Genomic DNA, 23,221 nt, shown 5'->3' with positions numbered 1-23,221 from the left:
TTCAGTGCTGCTGGAGCTGGTTCTAGGTTACCACAGGGGACTGACAGTGCAGAAGGAAAGAGGCCTTCGGGTACCCTTTACTATACACACACTTTTATATCTGAAAGGGCTAGTTAATGGGTGATGTTAGCATTAAAGGAAGCTACTGCACTTTGTAGTGCCTGGGTGAGTGCAGTGATTGGAGCTTGGCAGGATTATATAAGGAAAAATGGGTCTAAGGACTCTGATTTGGGCAATTAACATTCGAAGTAAGGCTGTCAATTAATCGCAGTTAATTCATGAGATTAACTAAAAAAAATTAATCACGATTAAAAAAATTAATCCCAATGAATTGCACTTATAAAAATTGAATACCAACTGAAATTTATTCAATATTTTTGGATGTTTTTCTATATTTTCAATATTGATTTCAATTACAACACAGAATACAAAGTGCACAGTGCTCACTTTATATTATTTTTATTACAAATAATATGCACTGTAAAAATGATAAACAAAAGAAATAGTATTTTTCAGTTAACCTCATACAAATACTGAAGTGTAATCTCTTTATCGTGAAAGTGTAACTTACAAATGCATATTTTTTTTGGTTACATAACTGCTCTCAAAAACAAAACTGCAATTTTAGAGCCTACAAGTCCACTCAGTCCTACTTCTTATTCTGCCAATCACTAAGACAAACAAGTTTATTTACATTGACAGACAATACTGCTGCTTGCTTCTTATATCAATGAAATAAAGTGAGAACAGGGGTTCGCATGGCACTTTTGTAGCCAGCATTGCAAGGTATTTATGTGCCAGATATGCTAAACATTCATATGCCCCTTCATGCTTTGGCCATCTTGCCAGAGGACATGCTTCCATGCAGATGATGCCTGTTTAAAAAAAAAAATACATCCATTAAATTTGTGACTGACCTCATTGGAGATAGAATTGTATGTCTTCTGCTCTGTTTTACCTGCATTCTGCATATATTTCATGTTATAGCAGTTTCGGATGATGACCCAGCACTCATTCATTTTAAGAACACTTTCACAGCAGATTTGACAAAACGCAAAAAAGGTATCTGTGAGATTTCTAAAAATAGCTACAGCACTCGACCCAAGCTTTAAGAATCTGAAGTGTCATCAAAAATCTGAGAGGGACGAGATGTGGAGCATGCTTTTAGAAGTCTTAAAAGAGCAACACTCAGATGCGGAAACTACAGAACCCAAACCACCAAAAAAGAAAATCAACCTTCTGCTTGTGGCATCTGACTCAGATGATGAAAATGAACATATGTCAGTCTGCACTGCTTTGGGTTGTTACCAAGCAGAACCTGTCATCAGCATGGAAGCACGTCCTCTGGAATGGTGGTTGAAGCATGAAGGGACATATGAATCTTTAGTGCATCTGGCATGTAAATATCTTGCAACACCAGTTACAACAGTGCCATGCAAACGCCTATTCTCACTTTCAGGTGACATTGTAAACAAGAAGCAAGCAGCATTATCTCCTGCAAATTGTAACCAACCTTGTTTGTCTGAGTGACTGGCTGACCAAGAAGTAGGACTGAGTGGACTTGTAGGCTCTAAAGTTTTACATTGTTTTATTTTTGAATGCAGTTTCTTTTTACACAAGTCTACATTTGAAAGTTCAACTTTCATGATAGAGATTGCACTACAGTACTTGTATGAGATGAATTGAAAAATACTATTTTTTGCTTTTTACAGTGCAAATATTTGTAATCAAAATAAATATAAAGTGAGGACTGTACACTTTATATTCTGTGTTGTAATTGAAAGTCTTAAAAGAGCAACACTCAGATGCGGAAACTACAGAACCCAAACCACCAAAAAAGAAAATCAACCTTCTGCTTGTGGCATCTGACTCAGATGATGAAAATGAACATATGTCAGTCTGCACTGCTTTGGGTTGTTACCAAGCAGAACCTGTCATCAGCATGGAAGCACGTCCTCTGGAATGGTGGTTGAAGCATGAAGGGACATATGAATCTTTAGTGCATCTGGCATGTAAATATCTTGCAACACCAGTTACAACAGTGCCATGCAAACGCCTATTCTCACTTTCAGGTGACATTGTAAACAAGAAGCAAGCAGCATTATCTCCTGCAAATTGTAACCAACCTTGTTTGTCTGAGTGACTGGCTGACCAAGAAGTAGGACTGAGTGGACTTGTAGGCTCTAAAGTTTTACATTGTTTTATTTTTGAATGCAGTTTCTTTTTACACAAGTCTACATTTGAAAGTTCAACTTTCATGATAGAGATTGCACTACAGTACTTGTATGAGATGAATTGAAAAATACTATTTTTTGCTTTTTACAGTGCAAATATTTGTAATCAAAATAAATATAAAGTGAGGACTGTACACTTTATATTCTGTGTTGTAATTGAAATCAATATTTGAAAATGTAGTAAACATTCAAAAATATTTAAAATAAATGTTATTCTATTGTTAACAGTGCGATTACTCGTGATTGATTTTTTTAATTGCTTGACAGCCCTAGTTCCAAGTTACTGCCAGGGTAAAGGCCCCACCAGGTGTTGCCTTAACCAGGGCCAGCGAAGTGGAGCAGAGGCAATACTCCAGGCTCTGAATCAGTTTCTCTGCACTTCCTAGTCCATATTCCAGGCTGCAGGTAATTTATAGGAAGGATTTGTCAGCTGATACTGTGGAAAATGAGTTCAGAGTAAACACCCCACACACACAAACAGCGCTGTTTTCTGGCTGGTGTTAATCAAATTCGAATTTGAGAATTTTGGGGAATTCTTTTCTAACCACAAGAGAATAATTTACAAACTAGAAATTTTCTCTCTATACCCAATTATTTACTAATTAGTCCAGGTTGGGCCCGAGTGTTTATAAATAAAACAGGAATGTGACTGAAAGCAGTTTCATGCATTGCTCCCCACAAGCTCTCATACAGACCTACTGCATGCTTAACGCAGTACAGAACTTCAGGGGTTGTATTCATATGCTGCCCCTTCCCACCCACAGCACAGGAGACAGGAATCCAGCAGCTGTCAACTAAGAGTAATGAAATGTTACTGAATGACAAATGACTAGCAAGTAAAAGCTAGAGTTAATAGTTCCTAAGACCACCCACTGCCAGCAAAGAAACCAGGGTGAGTGTTGGTTGGTTCATTGAGAATATCAAGAAGTGATACCAGAGCTAGCTGGCAGAGCTAATTTAGAGGATTAAGGTGAATGTGCCTGCAGTAACTCAGAACTATTCTGCCAGTGCCATGGCCATGTACTGCGGATCAAACACAAGGACTAATCTTTGCAAGATGCAAATCAGCCCAAAAAAGTGAAAGGATCTGCAGCATCCAGAGAAGCCAGGCACTGACCATTACCCCATAAACAGGGCGCTATCAAATTCACAGACATGAAAAACACATCACAGACCATGAAGTCTGGTCTTTTGTGTGCTTGTACAGATTTCATGGGGGAGACCAGCATTTCTCAAATTGGGAGTCCTGACCCAAAAGGAAGTTGTGGGAGGGTCGCAATATTGCCAGCCTTACTTCTACACTGTCTTTAGGGCTGGGTGGCCAGAGAGTGGTGCCTATTGGCTGGGCACCCAGCTCTGAAGGCGGCGCCACATCAGCAGCAGCGCAGAAATAAGGGTGGCAATGCCAAACCGTGCCACTCTTACTTTTGTGCTCCTGTCTTCAGAGCTGGTCAGCTAGACAGTGGCGGCTGCTGACTGAGGTCCCAACTCTGCAGGCAGCAGCGCAGAAGCAAGGGCTGCAAAACCATACCATGCCATCTCTTCTGGCAGTGGTTCTGCCTTCAGAGCTGGGCTCCTGACCAGCAGCCACTGCTCTCCAGCTGCCCAGCTCTGAAGGCAGCGCTGCCTCCAGCAGCAGCACAGAAGTAAGAGTAGCGGTACCCCAACCCCCTCTACAATAACCTTGAAACCCCTCCCTCCCCACCCAACTCCTTTTTGGATCAGGACCCCTACAATTACAACACCATGAAATTTCAGATTTAAATAGCTGAAATTAAATTTACTATTTTTAAAACCCTATGACTGTGAAATTGACCAAAATGGACCATGAATTTGGTAGGGTCCTACCCATAAATGAAAAAACACCATTACTAAAAACTGCACGCTGTCCTGCTTCATACCTAGAGCTGCAAGGCTGGTCCTGTAAAACTGGCTTACTGCCCTTCTCCAGTAGCAGAGTAGCACTACACCATAAAATCGTTGTTAACTTTATCATTCCATGAATTGTTTTGTAAGCAAGAGAAAGACCCTTCCTTGAGTCATCTCCCTTCCTCACTGCTGCCAGCTTTCACAATACTTGGTGTTTTTCTCGAAGGCCCAACTACCATAGTCCAGTGATTGTGTGAGAATCTCAGCTTTTACTTTGTTTCTAGCCCTTGTGCCTGTGGAGAAAAAGCCAGGAAATGTGCCTAGCGTGTAACCGACCAGCTCAGAAACCAGAAAGCAAAGGAAAAGAACCCTAATGTATTATTTTAAAAAGTCACAATGGGGGGGTGACTCATAATTTTCAGTGCTGGGGACTGGAAATGCTGCTCACCCACATGGTTCTGAATGTCATTGTGCAGCTACCAGGGCATCACAATGCATAGCTTGTGGATTACAGCACCAGGGAGCAAGTCAAACAAAACACCCACGTATGCAACTCGGCAAGTGTCTCCGGCGCAGTTCAGTCTACATTCTGTGGTGAAGGGAATGCTGAATCTCAGTGATAAAATAAAAACAACAAGGAGTCCGGTGGCACCTTAAAGACTAACAGATTTGTTTGGGCATAAGCTTTCGAGGGCTAAAACCCAAATCATCAGATACATGGAGTGAAAATTACAGATGCAGGCGTTGTTATACTGACACATGATGAGAAGGGAGTTACCTCACAAGTGAGAACCTCAAAAGTGGACTCTTTCTGCCCCACAACCCCCACGAACATGATACAGTTCTGCGGTGATCTGGAAGCTTACTTTGTCGTCTCCAACTCAAGGAATATTTTCAACACACCACTGAACAGTGCACTGTCCCACAGGAACCCTCCTACCAACACTACAAGAAGAAGAATTCTGCGTGGACTCCTCCTGACGGTCGAAATGACAGACTGGACTTCTACAGAGATTGCTTCCCCAGATGTGTACAGGCTGAAATTGTGAACAAACAGCATCACTTGTCCCATAACCTCAGCCATACAGAACACAATCCACAGCCTCAGAAACAACTCTGGCATTATAATCAAAGGGGCTGACAAAGGAGGTGCTGTACTCACAATGAACAGGTTGGATTATGAACAGGAGGCTGCAAGGCAACTCTCCAACACCACATTCTACAGGCCACTATCCTCTGACCCCACTGAGGAGTGCCAAAAGAAACTACACCATCTGCTCAATAAACTCCCTGCTATAGCACGGGAACAAATCTACACAGACACATCCCCAGAGCCCCAACCAGGGGTATTCTATCTGCTATCCAAGATCCATAAACCTAGAAACCCTGGACACCCCATCATCTCAGGCATCGGCACTCTTACAGCAGGATTATCTGGAACTCTCTCCTCAGACCCTACGCTACCAGCCATCTTCGAGATACCACCGACTTCCTAAGGAAACTACAATGTATTGATGATCTTCCTGAAAACACCTTCCTGGCCACCATGGATGTAGAAGCTCTTTACACCAATATTCCACATGAGGATGGACTACAAGCTGTCAGGAACAATAACTCTGATGAGGCCATGGCACACCTGGTGGCCGAGCTTTGTGACTTTGTCCTCACTCACAACCATTTCAGATTTGGAGACAATTTATACTTTCAAGTCAGTGGCACTGCTATGGGTACCCACATGACCCCACAGTATGCCAACATTTTTATGGCTGACTTAGAACAACGCTTCCTCAGCTCTCGTCCCCTAGCGTCTCTCCTCTACTTGCACTACATTGATGACATCTTCATCATATGGACCCATGGGAAGGAAGCCCTTGAAGAATTCCACCTGGATTTCAACAACTTCCACCCCACCATAAATCTCAGCCTGGACCAGTCCACACAAGAGATCCACTTCCTGGACACTACAGTACAAGTAAGTGATGGTTACATAAACACCACCCTATTCTGGAAACCTACTGATCGCTATACTTACCTACATGCCTCCAGCTTCCATCCAGGACACATCACACAATCCATTGTCTACAGCCAAGCCCTAAGATACAACTGAATTTGCTCCAATCCCTCAGACAGAGACAAACACCTACAAGATCTTTATCAAGCATTCTTAAAACTACAATATCCACCTGGGGAAGTGAGGAAACAGATTGACAGAGCAAGACGAGTACCCAGAAATCACCTACTACAGGACAGGCCCAACAAGGAAAATAACAGAACACCAACACAGCCATCTCGTACAGCCCCCAACTAAAACCTCTCCAACACATCATCAATGATCTAGAACCTATCCTGAAAAACGATCCCTCACTCTTCCAGACCTTGGGAGGCAGGCCAGTCCCCACTTACAGACAGCCCCCCAACCTGAAGCAAATACTCACCAGCAACTACACACCACACCACAGAAACACTAACCCAGGAACCAATCCCTGTAGCAAACCTCGTTGCCTACTCTGTCCCCATATCTACTCTAGCGACACCATCAGAAGACCCAACCACATCAGCCACACCATCAGAGGCTCATTCACCTGCACGTCTACTAATGTGATATATGCCATCATGTGCCAGCAATGCCCCTCTGCCATGTACATTAGCCAAACTGGACAGTCCCTATGTAAAAGAATAAATGGACACAAATCGGACATCAGGAACGGTAACATACAAAAGCCAGTAGGACTTCAATCTTCCTGGACATTTGATAACAGATTTAAAAGTAGCTATACTTGAACAAAAAAACTTCAGAAACAGACTTCAAAGAGAAACAGTGGAACTAAAAATTGATTTGCAAATGTAACACCATTAATTTGGGCCTGAATAGGGACTGGGAGTGGCTGGCTCATTACAAAAGCAGCTTTGCCTCTCCCGGAATTGACACCTCCTCATCTATTATTGGGAGTGGACCACATCCACCCTAATCGAATTGACCCTGTCATCACTGATTCTCCACTTGTGAGGTAACTCCCTTCTCTTCATGTGTCAGTATAATAATGCTTGCATCTGTAATTTTCACTCCATGGATCCAATGAAGTGAGTTCTAGCCCATGAAAGCTTATGCCCAAATAAATCTGTTAGTCTTTAAGGTGCCACCGGACTCCTTGTTGTTTTTGTGGATACAAACTAACATGGCTACCCCCTGATACAGTGATAAAATAGCAACTAGTAGCAAGTCTCAATAGGAGGTGGCCCTATCAGGCCAGCACTGCTATACTGAATTCTGTATACAACTCTTCTCCTTTCTTCTCATGCTCCTAGAGAACCTCATCTGTCAGCAACGCCTAAACACCTCTCCACCCGACCCTTCCCTCATATTCAGCCCATCGATTTCCATGATTTCACTACTGCACTCATCCCCTCCTCCATGGTTTCCCCCTGCACCTTCTCTGCCTCATGTTATTGTCTCCTCTTCCTTTGCTCGCTCCTCTAATTGTGACCTGGCATGCTCTTGCCCACCGAAGTCCTTTCCACTAACCTCCCAGCCCTGGGTTACCCTAAACAGCTGCTTCCTCCACTCCCATTTCCATGCCACTGAATATCTCTGAGCCAGTAAGGAGGGAAAAGATGGGCTAGTGGATTGGTCATTAGCCTAGAACCTGAGAGACCCAGGTTCTAGTCCCTGCCCTACCTTAGACATCTTACATAACCTTGGCCAAGTCACTTAGATTCATAGATACTAAGGTCAGAAGGGACCATTCTGATCATCTAGTCTGACCACCTGCACAATGCAGGCCACAGAATCTCACCCACCCACTCCTATGAAAAACCTCACCCATGTCTGAGAACCTCACCCATGTCTGAGCCTACCTGTGCCTCAGTTCCCCATCTGTAAATACAGCCAATAGCCCTGCCCTGCCTCCCAGAGGTGATGTAAGGCTGAATACACTGCCGATTGTGAGGTCCCAGCTACTAGGATGATGGGGGCCACATCTGTGCCTCAGGTAGCCAAACTGCCTTGCTATGTTCCCCAGCATGCATTCCCACAACCATGGCTTGGCTCCCTGCTGCTCCTCCTCACACATGCCCTTCTCCCTTTCTGCAAGTACTTACTGATATTCTCAAAGGAAAATCAACAGCTGTGGTCTCCCTGCTCTCACCCAAACCCTCTTCTCCCACCACAGCAAGGTTTCTCTACAGCACACCTCTCTTGCCACCAACCTCAAGCCTTCCACAACCTATTGCTATCCTTTGGCTTTCTAGCCTTTGCACTTATATGGCCATTTGTCCAACAGCATGTGTCACACGGCGTGACGTTGGGAGGGAGGCCCCCCTTCCAGGGAGGGAGGGAAAGCGTCATGGGTCTCTGCACAGCCCCTTTGGAGTGGCATCAGGGGCCCTTCCCCTCCAGAAAGATATGTATGGCAGCATGAAGACCCCCTTCCCAAGGCTCCCAGTAGCACCTTCTGCCACCCAGTCTCCTCAGCTGGGCTGGTGCTGACAATGCCCACCCTACCTCCCCCACCCAAAGCAGTGGATCTTGGCGTTAACATCTTAGAGAAATCATGGGTCACTCAGATCAGTGCTACTGGTTCAGGTTGGCTGCAGACTCAGGCAGATGTCACTGTATCCTTCGCTTGCGTTTTCAAGCTTTTCTTAGCAGCCAAGAGAACTAGAAATGTACTTTTGTTCAAGTGAACACTGAGGCTGTGATGTAATCACATGGCGCAAGGAGCTGAAGCCTTAGGCACAGAGGCCTGTGGTACCTACGCTTTGATCAAGCCCTTGCAGCATGTGTCCAAATTGAATCAACTGTTCAGTTCATCTTGAGGGAGCGGTGTTATATAGCTATACAGGCTAACCCTAGAATTCTCACACAACGGGGCAGCATTGGTCACACTTGCTGCTGATTACTTACATTACATTAAAATGATAAAGTACAAATATGTTTCCATGTCAGACAACAGTCAGCTTCCTGTCCGATGATTCATTGTGTCATTAATTGTACGGACACATGCTAAAGCCCTGAGGTAAGTGGGAAAGCGGGATACCGGGAGGAAGCACAGGCAGGAATGTCTGAGAGGGGAGGGCTCCTGCCTCATACTGGGAATGAGGGGCGATCAACAGGTTATCTCAAGTGCTTATATACAAATGCACAAAGCCTTGGAAACAAGCAGGGAGAACTGGAGGTCCTGGTGATGTCAAGGAATTATGACGTGATTGGAATAACAGAGACTTGGTGGGATAACTCACATGACTGGAGTACAGTCATGGATGGTTATAAACTGTTCAGGAAGGACAGGCAGGGCAGAAAAGGTGGGGGAGTAGCACTGTATGTAAGGGAGCAGTATGACTGCTCAGAGCTCCGGTACGAAACTGTGGAAAAACCTGAGTGTCTCTGGATTAAGTTTAGAAGTGTGTGCAACAAGAGTGATGTCATGGTGGGAGTCTGCTATAGACCACCGGACCAGGGGGATGAGGTGGATGAGGCTTTCTTCCGGCAACTCACGGAAGCTACTAGATCGCATGCCCTGATTCTCATGGGTGACTTTAATTTTCCTGATATCTGCTGGGAGAGCAATACAGCGGTGCATAGACAATCCAGGAAGTTTTTGGAAAGCGTAGGGGACAATTTCCTGGTGCAAGTGCTAGGGGAGCCAACTAGGGGGAGCGCTTTTCTCGACCTGCTGCTCACAAACCGGGTAGAATTAGTGGGGGAAGCAAAAGTGGATGGGAATCTGGGAGGCAGTGACCATGAGTTGGTTGAGTTCAGGATCCTGACGCAGGGAAGAAAGGTAAGCAGCAGGATACGGACCCTGGACTTCAGGAAAGCAGACTTTGACTCCCTCAGGGAACAGATGGCCAGGATCCCCTGGGGGACTAACATGAAAGGGAAGGGAGTCCAGGAGTGCTGGCTGTATTTCAAGGAATCCCTGTTGAGGTTACAGGGACAAACCATCCCGATGAGTCGAAAGAATAGTAAATATGGCAGGCGACCAGCTTGGCTTAATGGTGAAATCCTAGCGGATCTTAAACATAAAAAAGAAGCTTACAAGAAGTGGAAGGTTGGACATATGACCAGGGAAGAGTATAAAAATATTGCTCAGGCGTGTAGGAAAGATATCAGGAGGGCCAAATCGCACCTGGAGCTGCAGCTAGCAAGAGATGTCAAGAGTAACAAGAAGGGTTTCTTCAGGTATGTTGGCAACAAGAAGAAAGCCAAGGAAAGTGTGGGCCCCTTACTGAATGAGGGAGGCAAGCTAGTGACAGAGGATGTGGAAAAAGCTAATGTACTCAATGCTTTTTTTGCCTCTGTTTTCACTAACAAGGTCAGCTCCCAGACTGCTGTGCTGGGCAACACAAAATGGGGAAGAGATGGCCAGCCCTCTGTAGAGATAGAGGTGGTTAGGGACTATTTAGAAAAGCTGGACGTGCACAAGTCCATGGGGCCGGACGAATTGCATCCGAGAGTGCTGAAGGAATTGGCGGCTGTGATTGCAGAGCCCTTGGCCATTATCTTTGAAAACTCGTGGCGAACGGGGGAAGTCCCGGATGACTGGAAAAAGGCTAATGTAGTGCCCATCTTTAAAAAAGGGAAGAAGGAGGATCCTGGGAACTACAGGCCGGTCAGCCTCACCTCAGTCCCTGGAAAAATCATGGAGCAGGTCCTCAAAGAATCAATCCTGAAGCACTTAGAGGAGAGGAAAGTGATCAGGAACAGTCAGCATGGATTCACCAAGGGAAGGTCATGCCTGACTAATCTAATCGCCTTTTATGATGAGATTACTGGTTCTGTGGATGAAGGGAAAGCAGTGGATGTATTGTTTCTTGACTTTAGCAAAGCTTTTGACACGGTCTCCCACAGCATTCTTGTCAGCAAGTTAAGGAAGTATGGGCTGGATGAATGCACTATAAGGTGGGTAGAAAGCTGGCTAGATTGTCGGGCTCAACGGGTAGTGATCAATGGCTCCATGTCTAGTTGGCAGCCGGTGTCAAGTGGAGTGCCCCAGGGGTCGGTCCTGGGGCCCGTTTTGTTCAATATCTTCATAAATGATCTGGAGGATGGTGTGGATTGCACTCTCAGCAAATTTGCGGATGATACTAAACTGGGAGGAGTGGTAGATACGCTGGAGGGGAGGGATAGGATACAGAAGGACCTAGACAAATTGGAGGATTGGGCCAAAAGAAATCTAATGAGGTTCAATAAGGATAAGTGCAGGGTCCTGCACTTAGGATGGAAGAATCCAATGCACCGCTACAGACTAGGGACCGAATGGCTCGGCAGCAGTTCTGCGGAAAAGGACCTAGGGGTGACAGTGGACGAGAAGCTGGATATGAGTCAGCAGTGTGCCCTTGTTGCCAAGAAGGCCAATGGCATTTTGGGATGTATAAGTAGGGGCATAGCGAGCAGATCGAGGGACGTGATCGTTCCCCTCTATTCGACACTGGTGAGGCCTCATCTGGAGTACTGTGTCCAGTTTTGGGCCCCACACTACAGGAAGGATGTGGATAAATTGGAAAGAGTACAACGAAGGGCAACGAAAATGATTAGGGGTCTAGAGCACATGACTTATGAGGAGAGGCTGAGGGAGCTGGGATTGTTTAGTCTGCAGAAGAGAAGAATGAGGGGGGATTTGATAGCTGCTTTCAACTACCTGAAAGGGGGTTTCAAAGAGGATGGCTCTAGACTGTTCTCAATGGTAGCAGATGACAGAACGAGGAGTAATGGTCTCAAGTTGCAATGGGGGAGGTTTAGATTGGATATTAGGAAAAACTTTTTCACTAAGAGGGTGGTGAAACACTGGAATGCGTTACCTAGGGAGGTGGTAGAATCTCCTTCCTTAGAGGTTTTTAAGGTCAGGCTTGACAAAGCCCTGGCTGGGATGATTTAACTGGGACTTGGTCCTGCTTTGAGCAGGGGGTTGGACTAGATGACCTTCTGGGGTCCCTTCCAACCCTGATATTCTATGATTCTATGATTCTATGATTCTAAAGAAGGGCCTTCATTCACACTTCACTCAGGCATCACATGAACCTACCTAACTCCGGGCCTTCAGTGAGAGAGAAGAGGGACCTGCTGGTTATTGCAGGAGTGATCTGGGCAGCTCTATGGCATGAACCACACCTATGTAAGAGAAAGGGAAACGTTTAAAAATCTTACAATCAATAGATTCATACGGCCAGAATGGGCCATTGCTCTCATCCTGTCTGAATTCCTGTTTAACACATGCGAAGGGTCTTTCCTTAACTCCTGTCTGAACTGGAGCATCTCTTTTAGACAAATCTTGCTTTAAACATTGTCAGTGGTTGAGACTGCACCAAAGCCCTTGGTAAGATGTTCCAATACTTACTTACCCTAATTGTTGAAAATGTGTGCCATATTTCCAGTCTGAATTTGTCTAGTTTTAATTGCCAGCCATTGGATCATGTTATACCTGTGCCTGCTAGACTGAAGAAACCATTATCAAATTACTGTTCCCCATGTAGATACTTAACAACTGTGATCAAATCACCTCTTAACCTTCTCTTTGTTAAAATGAACAGATAGCGCTCTTTGTTTCTATTGCTATAAGGCATGTTTTTCAACCCTTTAATCATTCTACTGGCTCTTCTCTGAACCCGCTTAAATTTATCAACATTGTTTTTGAATGGTGGATGTCAGAACTGGATGAAGTATTCCAGCAGCAGTCACACCAGTGCCAAAAACAGAGGTAATATAAGCTCCCTTGTCCTACTTGATATTCCTGTTGGTACATACAATGATCACATTAGCCTTTTCAGCCACAATGTTACCCTAGGCGCTCATGTTGAGCTGATTAGTCACCATGATACTCAAGTCTTTTTCAGAGTCACTGCTTCCCAGAAGATAATCCCCTATCTTGTAAATATGGCCTTCATTCTTTGTGCCTAGATGTGTACAGTTATATTTAGCCATATTAAAAAGCATATTGTTTGCTTGTGCCCAGTGTACTAAGCAGTCCAGATGGCTCTGTATTAGTGAACTGTCTGCTTCCTTTTTACCACTCCCCCAGTCTTTGGATCATCTGCAATGTTTACCAGTGATGATTTTATTTTTTCTTTCTGGTCATTGATAAAAATATCAAATAGCATACAGCCAAGAACTGTTCCCTGTGGGACACCAGCTCCGATGATTCTCCATTTACAGTTACATTTTGAGACCTGTCATTTAGCCAGATTTTAATCCATTTAATATGTGCCCGTTAATTCTGTATTGCTCTAGTTTTTTTAATCAAAATGTTGTGAGGTACCAATTCAAAACCCTAACCGAAGTTGTAATATATTGCAGCAACACGCTTACCTTTATCAACCAAATTTGTAATCTCATCAAAAAGATATCAAGTTTGTGTGACAGGATCTGTTTTCCATATACCCATGTTGATTGGGAATTATTACATTATCCTTCTATACTTTTTCATTAATTTAGTCTCATATCAGCCATTCCATTATTTTGCTGGGGATCAATGTCAGATTGATAGGACTATAATTATCTGGGTTATCTCGTTTAATCTTTTTAAATATTAGTACAACATTAGCTTTCTTCCAGTCTTCTGAAGCTTCCCCTATGTTCCAAGATTTACTGAAAATCAACATTAACTGCTTAGCTAGCTCCTTGGCCAGCTCTTTGAAAACTCTTGGATGCAAGTTATCCAGACTTGCTGTTTTAAGAATATCAAACTTTGGTAATTGCTGTTTAACATCTTCCTGCATTACTAATGGAATGGAAAGTGTTTCTTCATCATCATCACCATCATATGATATGACTACATCTGTCTTTTTCCCAGATACAGAACAAATATTTATTGAACAGTTCTGCTTTTTCTGCATTATTATTGATAATTCTACCGTTTCTATCTAGCAATACTAGTGTTAGGATTCTTTTTGTTCCAAATATACTTTAAAAAAATCCTCTTATTTTCCTGAACAATGCTGGCCATTGATTTCTCCTTGTGTCCTTTTGCTTCCCTTATAATTTTTTTTTACAATTCCTAGCTTCTGATTTATGTTCATTATGATCAACTTCCCTTTTATTCTTTCTTTCTTTTTTTTAACCAATGCAGTCTTCTTTCTTGACCATGGCTTTTTGGGGCATTTAGTAAAATGTTCTTAAACAATTCCCAATTATCATTCACATTTTTCTGTTTAACTTCAAGTATATATATTACTGAACCCTTAGTATTGCCATTTCAGACACACTGCTTCTACAAGACATATGCAGTTGCCTTTCCAGAGGTGCCACTACAGCTGAAGTCAAATGTCAGCTGAAGTCAAATGTCAAAAGTCAGCACCTCTGAAAAAGTAGTCCATAATCCCAGCAATTATATTAAAATAGATATGAAATTAACATGGAGATGAAGTGAACTGTAGCTCACGAAAGCTTATGCTCAAATACATTTGTTAGTCTCTAAGGTGCCACAAGTAAAAACAGATTTTATTTTAACAAAGTTAGCTATTTTAAAGTGTTACCTTGGGCTGTATATAATGGTTTTCACTCACCAGTGTGAAATGTAAGACAGCAAAGTTTATTAAGCATGATTCAAACTGCATCTTAATTACTAGTTTCATTTTCTGAGGCAACAAGAAATAAAATGAAAAAAGAAATTAGTTTTACAAATGTTGCCATATATCTTTAGGAAAAGCCAATCAAAACCACCACCCTTAAAATTTGCAGAGGGTGCATAGCTTGAGTTTCCCAATGTTTTAAGCTATTTCCTTCTATGGCGGCCCATAAGAATTCTCTTCTAAAATATCTGTTGGGGGAGTTAGCAGCATATGTATCTGAGTGCATGAGCTGCAAGGGCTGCAGATGCCTAAGAAAAGGCTTGTACATTCTTTGATGGACCAGTAGGAGTCTCGGTATAGAGAATTTGATTTAATTTGGAAAACTGAAGTTTAGATTTTCAGGTTTTGCAGCAATGCAGAGATTCTTGTGAATTTGCTGTTAGATTCTTTTCTATTGGATGTATTATCAAATAATTAAAAAAAATCAAATTATCAAATGTTTTGTTTAGGCTGGAGATCCAGCATTTGGGCAACTGCCACATGTCATGTTATTCCTATTGCTCTGTCTCAGGGCTTTGTCCTACCACCCATCACCATAATATTTGGGTGCCTTCCACATAAAATAAATAGCAAGAGCAAAGTCCCTTATCGACTTCATAGAGCCTTTGGTATCTTTTCCTTTTTGGGGTAAGAAAACTGCTTGGGGAATGGGTTCTCTTATTATTAATTTCCTTTTTTTTTTTCTTTTCTTTTGGTCTTGGTTTATAAATAGAAGGAGGTGTCCATGATGGGAATGTTACTTTTATGATGAAAAGCTTACTGCCTTATTTGACTCTGCTGGCTAACACGATTTCCTTGCCATAACATGTGTAAAACTGTTACCACTAGAATGCTGCTGTCTGTTACTATTACCCAGGCCACAGAGACTGACAGAATCTGATTTCTCAAAAAGAAAAGGAGTACTTGTGGCACCTTAGAGACTAACAAATTTATTAGAGCATAAGCTTTCGTGAGCTACAGCTCACTTCATCCGATGAAGTGAGCTGTAGCTCACGAAAGCTTATGCTCTAATAAATTTGTTAGTCTCTAAGGTGCCACAAGTACTCCTTTTCTTTTTGCGAATACAGACTAACACGGCTGCTACTCTGAAACCTGTCAATCTGATTTCTGTGACATTCAAAGGGCCGTTTCTCTCAGCAGCAAAAGTCACTAAACTGGAGAAAATTATTCCATGATCTCCAGAACTGCAGCCCCACATTTGTGAGTGATGAGTTGAAAAGATGCTTTTATGTAATCCAAGGCAGCGGTGTGTATGTGAGGGAGTGAAATAAATTTGCCCAACACCTGCCTATTGTGTAGCACATCTGGCTCTGGCTTATCAGCCATACTTGACCTAGGATCTTTAACTAGCCTATACACAGTATGTTTTCCCTTGGTATGTTAATAAATAATAATTTGTGCTTCTGCAATATCTTCCATCCAAGGATATCGTTTTATGAACATTCATGAAAAAAATCTCACAGCTCTGTGTGGAGTATCTATTATTCACGTTGCATAGATGGTGAAAGCTACAGAGAAACAAACTGACCTTCCCAAGACTACAAAGCAATTCAGTGGTATAGCTGTGACAAGAATACAGAACTCTACTTCAGTCCTGGCTTCACCACTATACCACACTCCCTCCCCAAAGATCACACCACACAAGCACTAATGACAACTATACAATGGGTGAAATCCTGGTGCCACTGAAGTCAAAAGGAGTCTTTCCAACTGGCTGCAGTAGAACCAGGATTTCATCCTATATTCTCTGAAGAATTTAGAAGTTTATGCTGAACCCAAAAGGTGACACACCAGATGAAAATCTGGTCTTTTGAAACAAATCTTTAACAAATCTTTACAAATTGCTAATCTGAATGTGCTGGTCCAAAGAAACATCGATACACTCTGTATGCAGGAGACCAGATGGTTAGGAAATATAGTCCAGACTGTAAGCTGTACTATGCAGATGGTGGTGGAAAGAGAAATGGTGTAGGAGTGGTGATTTACAATGAACTTTGTAAAAGCGTTTGGGAAATCATTAGGGTGAATGACTGTTTAATGGTCTCCAAATGCAAGGAAAGGCATGCAGGTTATTTGTGGTATTGGTAAACACCCCACAACAGAGAAGGAAGAGATCAGGCAGAGCCTGCAAAACCTAGCAAATATGGCTGGACCAGAGAAATTACTGCTGATCCTGGGAGATTTCAGTGCTCATGCGTAGGGCCCTACCAAATTCATAGCTATGAAAAACACATCACGGACCATGAAATCTGGTCTCCCCCTGGGAGACCTAGCCTTTTGTGTGCTTTTACCCTATACTATACAGATTTCATGGGGGGGGGGGGAACAGTGTTTTTAAACTGGGGGTCCTGACCCGAAAGGGAGTTGCAAGGTTATTTTATGGGGGTCATGGTATTGCCACCTTTACTTCTGCATGCCTTCAGAGTTGGGTGGCTGGAGAGCGGCGGCTGTTGGCTAGGTGCCCAGATCTGAAGGCAGCGCCTTGCCAGCAGCAGTGCAGAACTAAGGGTGCCAATACCATACCATGCCATCCTTACTTCTGCGCTGCTGCTGGCAGCAGCTTGGCCTTCAGAGTTGGGCTCCTGGCCAGGAGCTACCGCTCTCCAGCTGCCCAGCTCTGAAGGCAGCGCCACCGTCAGCAGCAGTGCAGAAGTAAGGGTAGCAGTACCGCAACCCCCCTACAATAACCTTCTGATCACACCACAAACTCCTTTTTGGGTCAGGACCCTTACAATTACAACACCATGAAATTTCAGATTTAAATAGCTGAAAACATGAAATTTATTATTTTAAAAATCCTAATACCGTGAAATTAACCAAAATGGATCGTGAATTTGGTAGGGCCCTACTCATGCGGGTTCAACTCATTCAAGCTCTGAGCAAATACTGGGACAGTATGGGCTGGGATCAGAGAATGCAGCAGGTGCCACACTACTTGACTTGCATTTAGACAATCAGTGGGTGACTGCCAACACTTGGTTTAAGAAAAGAGGAAGTCATTGCTACACGTACTGAAGTGGTGGAGTAAACACACAAATAGATTTCTTGCTAACCTGAATGAACCAAAGGAAGATGGTTACGGATTGTAATATCATCCTGAGTTAAACGGCCGCACCCCAACACAAGCCATTGTCAGTAACGGTAGCAACTTGCAAATGGACCCAGCATGATCTTTGCTCTAACAATACACGCATCAGATTGTGGAGACCGAGCAGGGCAACTTCAGATAAGTTTAGAGAGACAGTCACAAGGTTTGAGCCAAGAACTACTCAAACTGGAACAGCAAAAGGGGTGGTGTATCTTCAAGAACGTATTGATCTGAGAAGCTGAGATCCTACACTTGCTAAGCTGGACAGACCCCAATCTCATGAAGAACAGCAGTGGAATGCGGCAGTGCAGAAAGCAGTAAAAAAATGAGAGAAGCCAGAAAGGTGATGGAAAATAGCCATAGAGCCTCCAAGAGAAAAACAGCAAAGCAACAGTCAGAAAGGCGAAAAACCTAGTGTTAGACGAGCTGTATAATGAGTTGATCAACTGCCCTCAACTTGACAAAAAAAAAATATGTGATTGTGTGGACAAGAAACGAAAGAAAGGAAGACAGAATGAACATACCATTTGTCAAGAATGTAGGGGACAGATTGCTTGTGACAGGAGATATGGTATGTAACTGACGGTGAGAATACTATGAGAGTCTGCTTAATGAGGAGAAACCTTTTATGCTACACTACTATCATGTCAATTGATAATACAGCTGTCAATGACCTGTCAGAAGCAGGCATCAAGGCAGCACTGCTGAAGATGGCACTTGGAAAACCAGCAGGTCCGACAAAGTCACGACAGAAATGATTAAAGCTTTGAGAGAGGTTTGGTGAATCCCAGAAGTCCTAAAAGAATGAAGAAAGTCAATGCTGGAAATGATATACTAACAAAAAGGTGATATAAATGACTGTTTGAAATACCAAGGGATTAAATTGCAGTCCCGCTGCATGGAACGGTTAGAGAGAATCATAGACAGTCACATTTGCCAAATAGTAGAGCCCATTTTAGGAAAGAAGAAGTGGTTTTAAAAAAGAAAAAGAGGCAATTGAGGATATGTTCATAGCTAGATGGTTGGTGGAAAAGAAGCTGGAGGGAAACACGGAGTATGGTTGGGCTTCTCTCAATTTGGAAAATGCATTCGACAACGTACCTAGGCAACTGCTACAATTCTATGGGGTACTTAGGAAGGAACAATCAGTTGCACACATGGGAAATGACTGCCTAGGAAGGAGTACTGCAGAAAGAGATCCGTGGGTGATAGTGGACCACAAGCTAAATATGAGTTAACAGTGTAAAACTGTTGCAAACAAAGCGAACATCATTTTGGGATGTATTAGTAGGAATGTTGTAAGCAAGACACGAGAAGTAATTCTTCCTCTCTACTCCACACTGATTAGGCCTCAACTGGAGTATTGTGTTCAGTTCTGGGCGCCACATTTCAGGACAAATTGGAGAAACTCAAGAAGAGCAACAAAAATGATTAAAGGTTTAGAAAACATGACCTATGAGGGAAGGTTGAAAAAACTGGGTTTGTTTAGTCTGAAAAAGAGAAGACTGAGAGGAGACATAAGTTTTCAAGTACATAAAAGGTTGTTACAAAGAGGAGAGAGAAAAATCGTTCTCATTAACCTCTGAAGTGAAGACAAGAAGCAATGGGCTTAAATTGCAACAAGGGAGGTTTAAATTGGACATTAGGAAAAACTTCCTGTCAGGGTGGTTAAGCACTGGAATAAATTGCCTAGGGAGGCTGTGGAACTCCATCACTGGAGATTGTTAAAAGCAGGTTAGACAAACAGCTGTGAGGGATGGTACTAGATAATACTTAGTCCTGCCATGAGTGCAGGGGACTGGACTAGATGACCTCTCAAGGTCCATTCCAGGCCTATGATTCTATGATCTTGTCCAGATGGTGATGGGTTTCTGTGATGGTTCTATGAAAAAAGTAGAGAAGCCCTTTGGTGTAACAGGTTTTCATGGTGAAGGTTGGGCTCCACCAGGGCTCAGTGCTTTGTCTATTACTATTCATAATTGTGATGGACTTCCTCAGTAAGCAAATACAAATGGAAGGTGGTACAAAGTTTATCTATGCAGACAATATTGGACTAATGGCTGATCCTAAGGAAGATTTTGATGCCTGGAACAGGGAACTAATAAACTCTGGCCTAAAAATGAGTAAATAAAAGACTGAAATCATGTGGGTGACTAGTTCAGAAACAATACAGATTAGTATTAACATTGAAGGACAGCACCTAACTTCGGTTTCTGCATTTTAAGTAATTTGGGGTCTGGTTAGTAGCAAATGGAGAAATCAAGAGAATTACAAGAAAGGCTGTTGAGCACAGGGGAAGTCTGGTGCAAGATCAGTGGAGTGATTTAGGATAAACAGATGCCCAGACTACTTAAGGGACGATACAAAAACATGGCAACCCCAGCTCTTGTATACAGATCAGTCAGGTGTGACCTGTTGTATTAACTTAGATGGAAAATAGGGCCAAGCGTATTAATATAACCCAGTTACTGTTAAACATTAAACAATGTTAAACAAAGTTCTAGGTTTGGTATACAGAGATCTCAGCCTACTTAGTACCCCAGGAGAGAGAAAAATCGTTCTCATTAACCTCTGAAGTGAAGACAAGAAGCAATGGGCTTAAATTGCAACAAGGGAGGTTTAAATTGGACATTAGGAAAAACTTCCTGTCAGGGTGGTTAAGCACTGGAATAAATTGCCTAGGGAGGCTGTGGAACTCCATCACTGGAGATTGTTAAAAGCAGGTTAGACAAACAGCTGTGAGGGATGGTACTAGATAATACTTAGTCCTGCCATGAGTGCAGGGGACTGGACTAGATGACCTCTCAAGGTCCATTCCAGGCCTATGATTCTATGATCTTGTCCAGATGGTGATGGGTTTCTGTGATGGTTCTATGAAAAAAGTAGAGAAGCCCTTTGGTGTAACAGGTTTTCATGGTGAAGGTTGGGCTCCACCAGGGCTCAGTGCTTTGTCTATTACTATTCATAATTGTGATGGACTTCCTCAGTAAGCAAATACAAATGGAAGGTGGTACAAAGTTTATCTATGCAGACAATATTGGACTAATGGCTGATCCTAAGGAAGATTTTGATGCCTGGAACAGGGAACTAATAAACTCTGGCCTAAAAATGAGTAAATAAAAGACTGAAATCATGTGGGTGACTAGTTCAGAAACAATACAGATTAGTATTAACATTGAAGGACAGCACCTAACTTCGGTTTCTGCATTTTAAGTAATTTGGGGTCTGGTTAGTAGCAAATGGAGAAATCAAGAGAATTACAAGAAAGGCTGTTGAGCACAGGGGAAGTCTGGTGCAAGATCAGTGGAGTGATTTAGGATAAACAGATGCCCAGACTACTTAAGGGACGATACAAAAACATGGCAACCCCAGCTCTTGTATACAGATCAGTCAGGTGTGACCTGTTGTATTAACTTAGATGGAAAATAGGGCCAAGCGTATTAATATAACCCAGTTACTGTTAAACATTAAACAATGTTAAACAAAGTTCTAGGTTTGGTATACAGAGATCTCAGCCTACTTAGTACCCCAGGAAACCACCATCAAAAGTCCTTTTAACCTTCAATTAAAGATAAAGAAAAAAAGGAAGTGGCCCAGGGAAATGTAGATCAGCAATTAGTAAAGGGATGCAGCACACAGCTACTATACTTAAAGAGTCCCTGAGTTAGGACCCGGAGCAGTGGGTGGGACCAGGTCTGGCGGAAGTGGCTATGCACTAAGGAAGAGAATTAGAATTGTGGTATCCCAGGGAAAGGAGCTGCACTGGGACTGCCTCAGCAGGGAGTTGTGATTAGAGATCTGAGTCCAAAAGGGGTGGCTCAGCAGGAGGGCTGGGGTCACTGAGGTCTCAAGTAGTCATAAAGAGTCCCCAGGGAAGAAGCCCATGTGGTGCTGCTCAATTCCAGTAGGAACCAGAACATGCAAGGGTACCATGATGGGCCCTGCTGGACTGTTAGAAGACTCGGCCCAGGGAGAGCACCAGGACATTTTGGACTGTGTACCATGGAAGGGGTTTGTTTTGCACATGGACTGTGTGAGACTCACCAGAGGGCTGACAAGCACAGCAGCCGACGGGGCACCGTGAGCGGAGAAAAAAGTGCAGGCATGCATACACTCGACCAGGGGGTGCTCGCGAGAAGTGGGTGCCACCCCGTTACACCCCCTCCTACATCTCCCTTTACAAAAGAATATTGACTCTTCCACAACAAATCATGTTCACCTTCGTGTCTGATCATTTTGTTCTTTACTATAATTTTGACCAATTTGTCATCTGAGTCCTTCTCTTTCTGGCCTGTTCTGGTCAGGAAACCTGTAAGCATCAGGATGATGAAGGCCTGAGGTCCCAGGAAATGGCAGGAGTAGCAGCCATGATGGTGAAGTTTGCTTCAGTAGCCTCCAGCTGCTGTTCTCTTGGTTTGTTCTTTTGTACTTTCCCACAAAATCTCTTTCTTTTAAGAACCCAAAAAGGGAGTGATGGGTGGAGTAGCCTCTTCCCTCAATAGTTTTTCCACTAATTAACCTAATATCTGACAACCTAACTTCCAGCTCCTGTTTTTAAAATGCATAATTTTAACATTGTCCTTGAATCTTATTCATAGAATATCAGGGTTGGAAGGGACCTCAGGAGGTCATCTAGTCCAACCCCCTGCTCAAAGCAGGACCAATCCCTAATTTTTGCTCTGGATCCCTAAATGGCACCCTCAAGGATTGAACTCACCACCCTGTGTTTAGCAGGCCAATGCTCAAGCCACTGAGCTATCCCTCCCCCGCTCAACTTGGCCTTTTTTGTTTAGACTAATTCAATTATTGTGTCTCCCTTACATACCTTTTCCCATCAACTTTTGTTATTATAGGTTGTTGTAACATCTTATGAACTTTTACATACTTTTTACAGTTGAGCTCACTATTCAAGTAAACGTATAGGCCCAATTGTCACAACAAACCAAAGAGAGGCACTTAAGAAGACTTGAAACCATTGAAATTAGATGGTTGGGAGCAGTAAGAAGGTTGATTTTGCTTGACCTCATGTGGAATGATGTCATCAGGAGAAAGCCCAAGCAGGAGCGGATTTACCATGAAACAAACCATGCAGTGGCACACCCACAATGACAGGAGGGCCCCCAAAATGCAGGACAAATATCTGACAACCTGCTGGCAGTGCAGGAGGGTTCAGGCAGGCAGGCAGGCTGCCTGTATGTTGTGGTTGGTGGCCCCACGCCACTCCTGGAAGCAGCTAGCTGCTAGCACATCTCTGCGCACCCCTGGTGGGGTGGGGGAGGCGGCAGTGCACGGAGGCCTGCTGCCCCCCAAGGGATGTGCATAGATGTGCCCACAGCCGGGCTAAGGTGGCTCCCTGCCTGCTCTGCTTCCCTTCCCCAAACCACTCCCAGAAGCGGCCAGCCTGTCCCTGCAGCCCCTGGGGGGGGGGGGCGAGGTCTCTACATGCTGTCTCCGCTCCAAGCGC

General features: G+C 43.5%; 1 long non-coding RNA gene across 4 annotated transcripts in view; it reads right to left on the bottom strand.

Annotated features, from left to right (window-relative positions):
- The window catches only part of LOC122456838, a 96,278-nt gene that overhangs the window by 64,850 nt on the left and 8,207 nt on the right, over positions 1–23,221 (bottom strand). For all 4 annotated transcript variants that reach the window (XR_006275930.1, XR_006275932.1, XR_006275933.1 and 1 more), the window contains exon 2: positions 12,128–12,213. This is a non-coding gene — a long non-coding RNA (uncharacterized LOC122456838). The remainder of the gene's footprint in view (positions 1–12,127; positions 12,214–23,221) is intronic.

This window comes from Dermochelys coriacea, chromosome 15, assembly GCF_009764565.3.
Source record: "Dermochelys coriacea isolate rDerCor1 chromosome 15, rDerCor1.pri.v4, whole genome shotgun sequence".
NCBI classification, from domain to species: Eukaryota; Metazoa; Chordata; order Testudines; family Dermochelyidae; genus Dermochelys; species Dermochelys coriacea.
The sequence above is the reverse complement of the archived record's forward strand: the minus strand, read 5'-3'. Positions and strand labels throughout refer to the sequence as shown.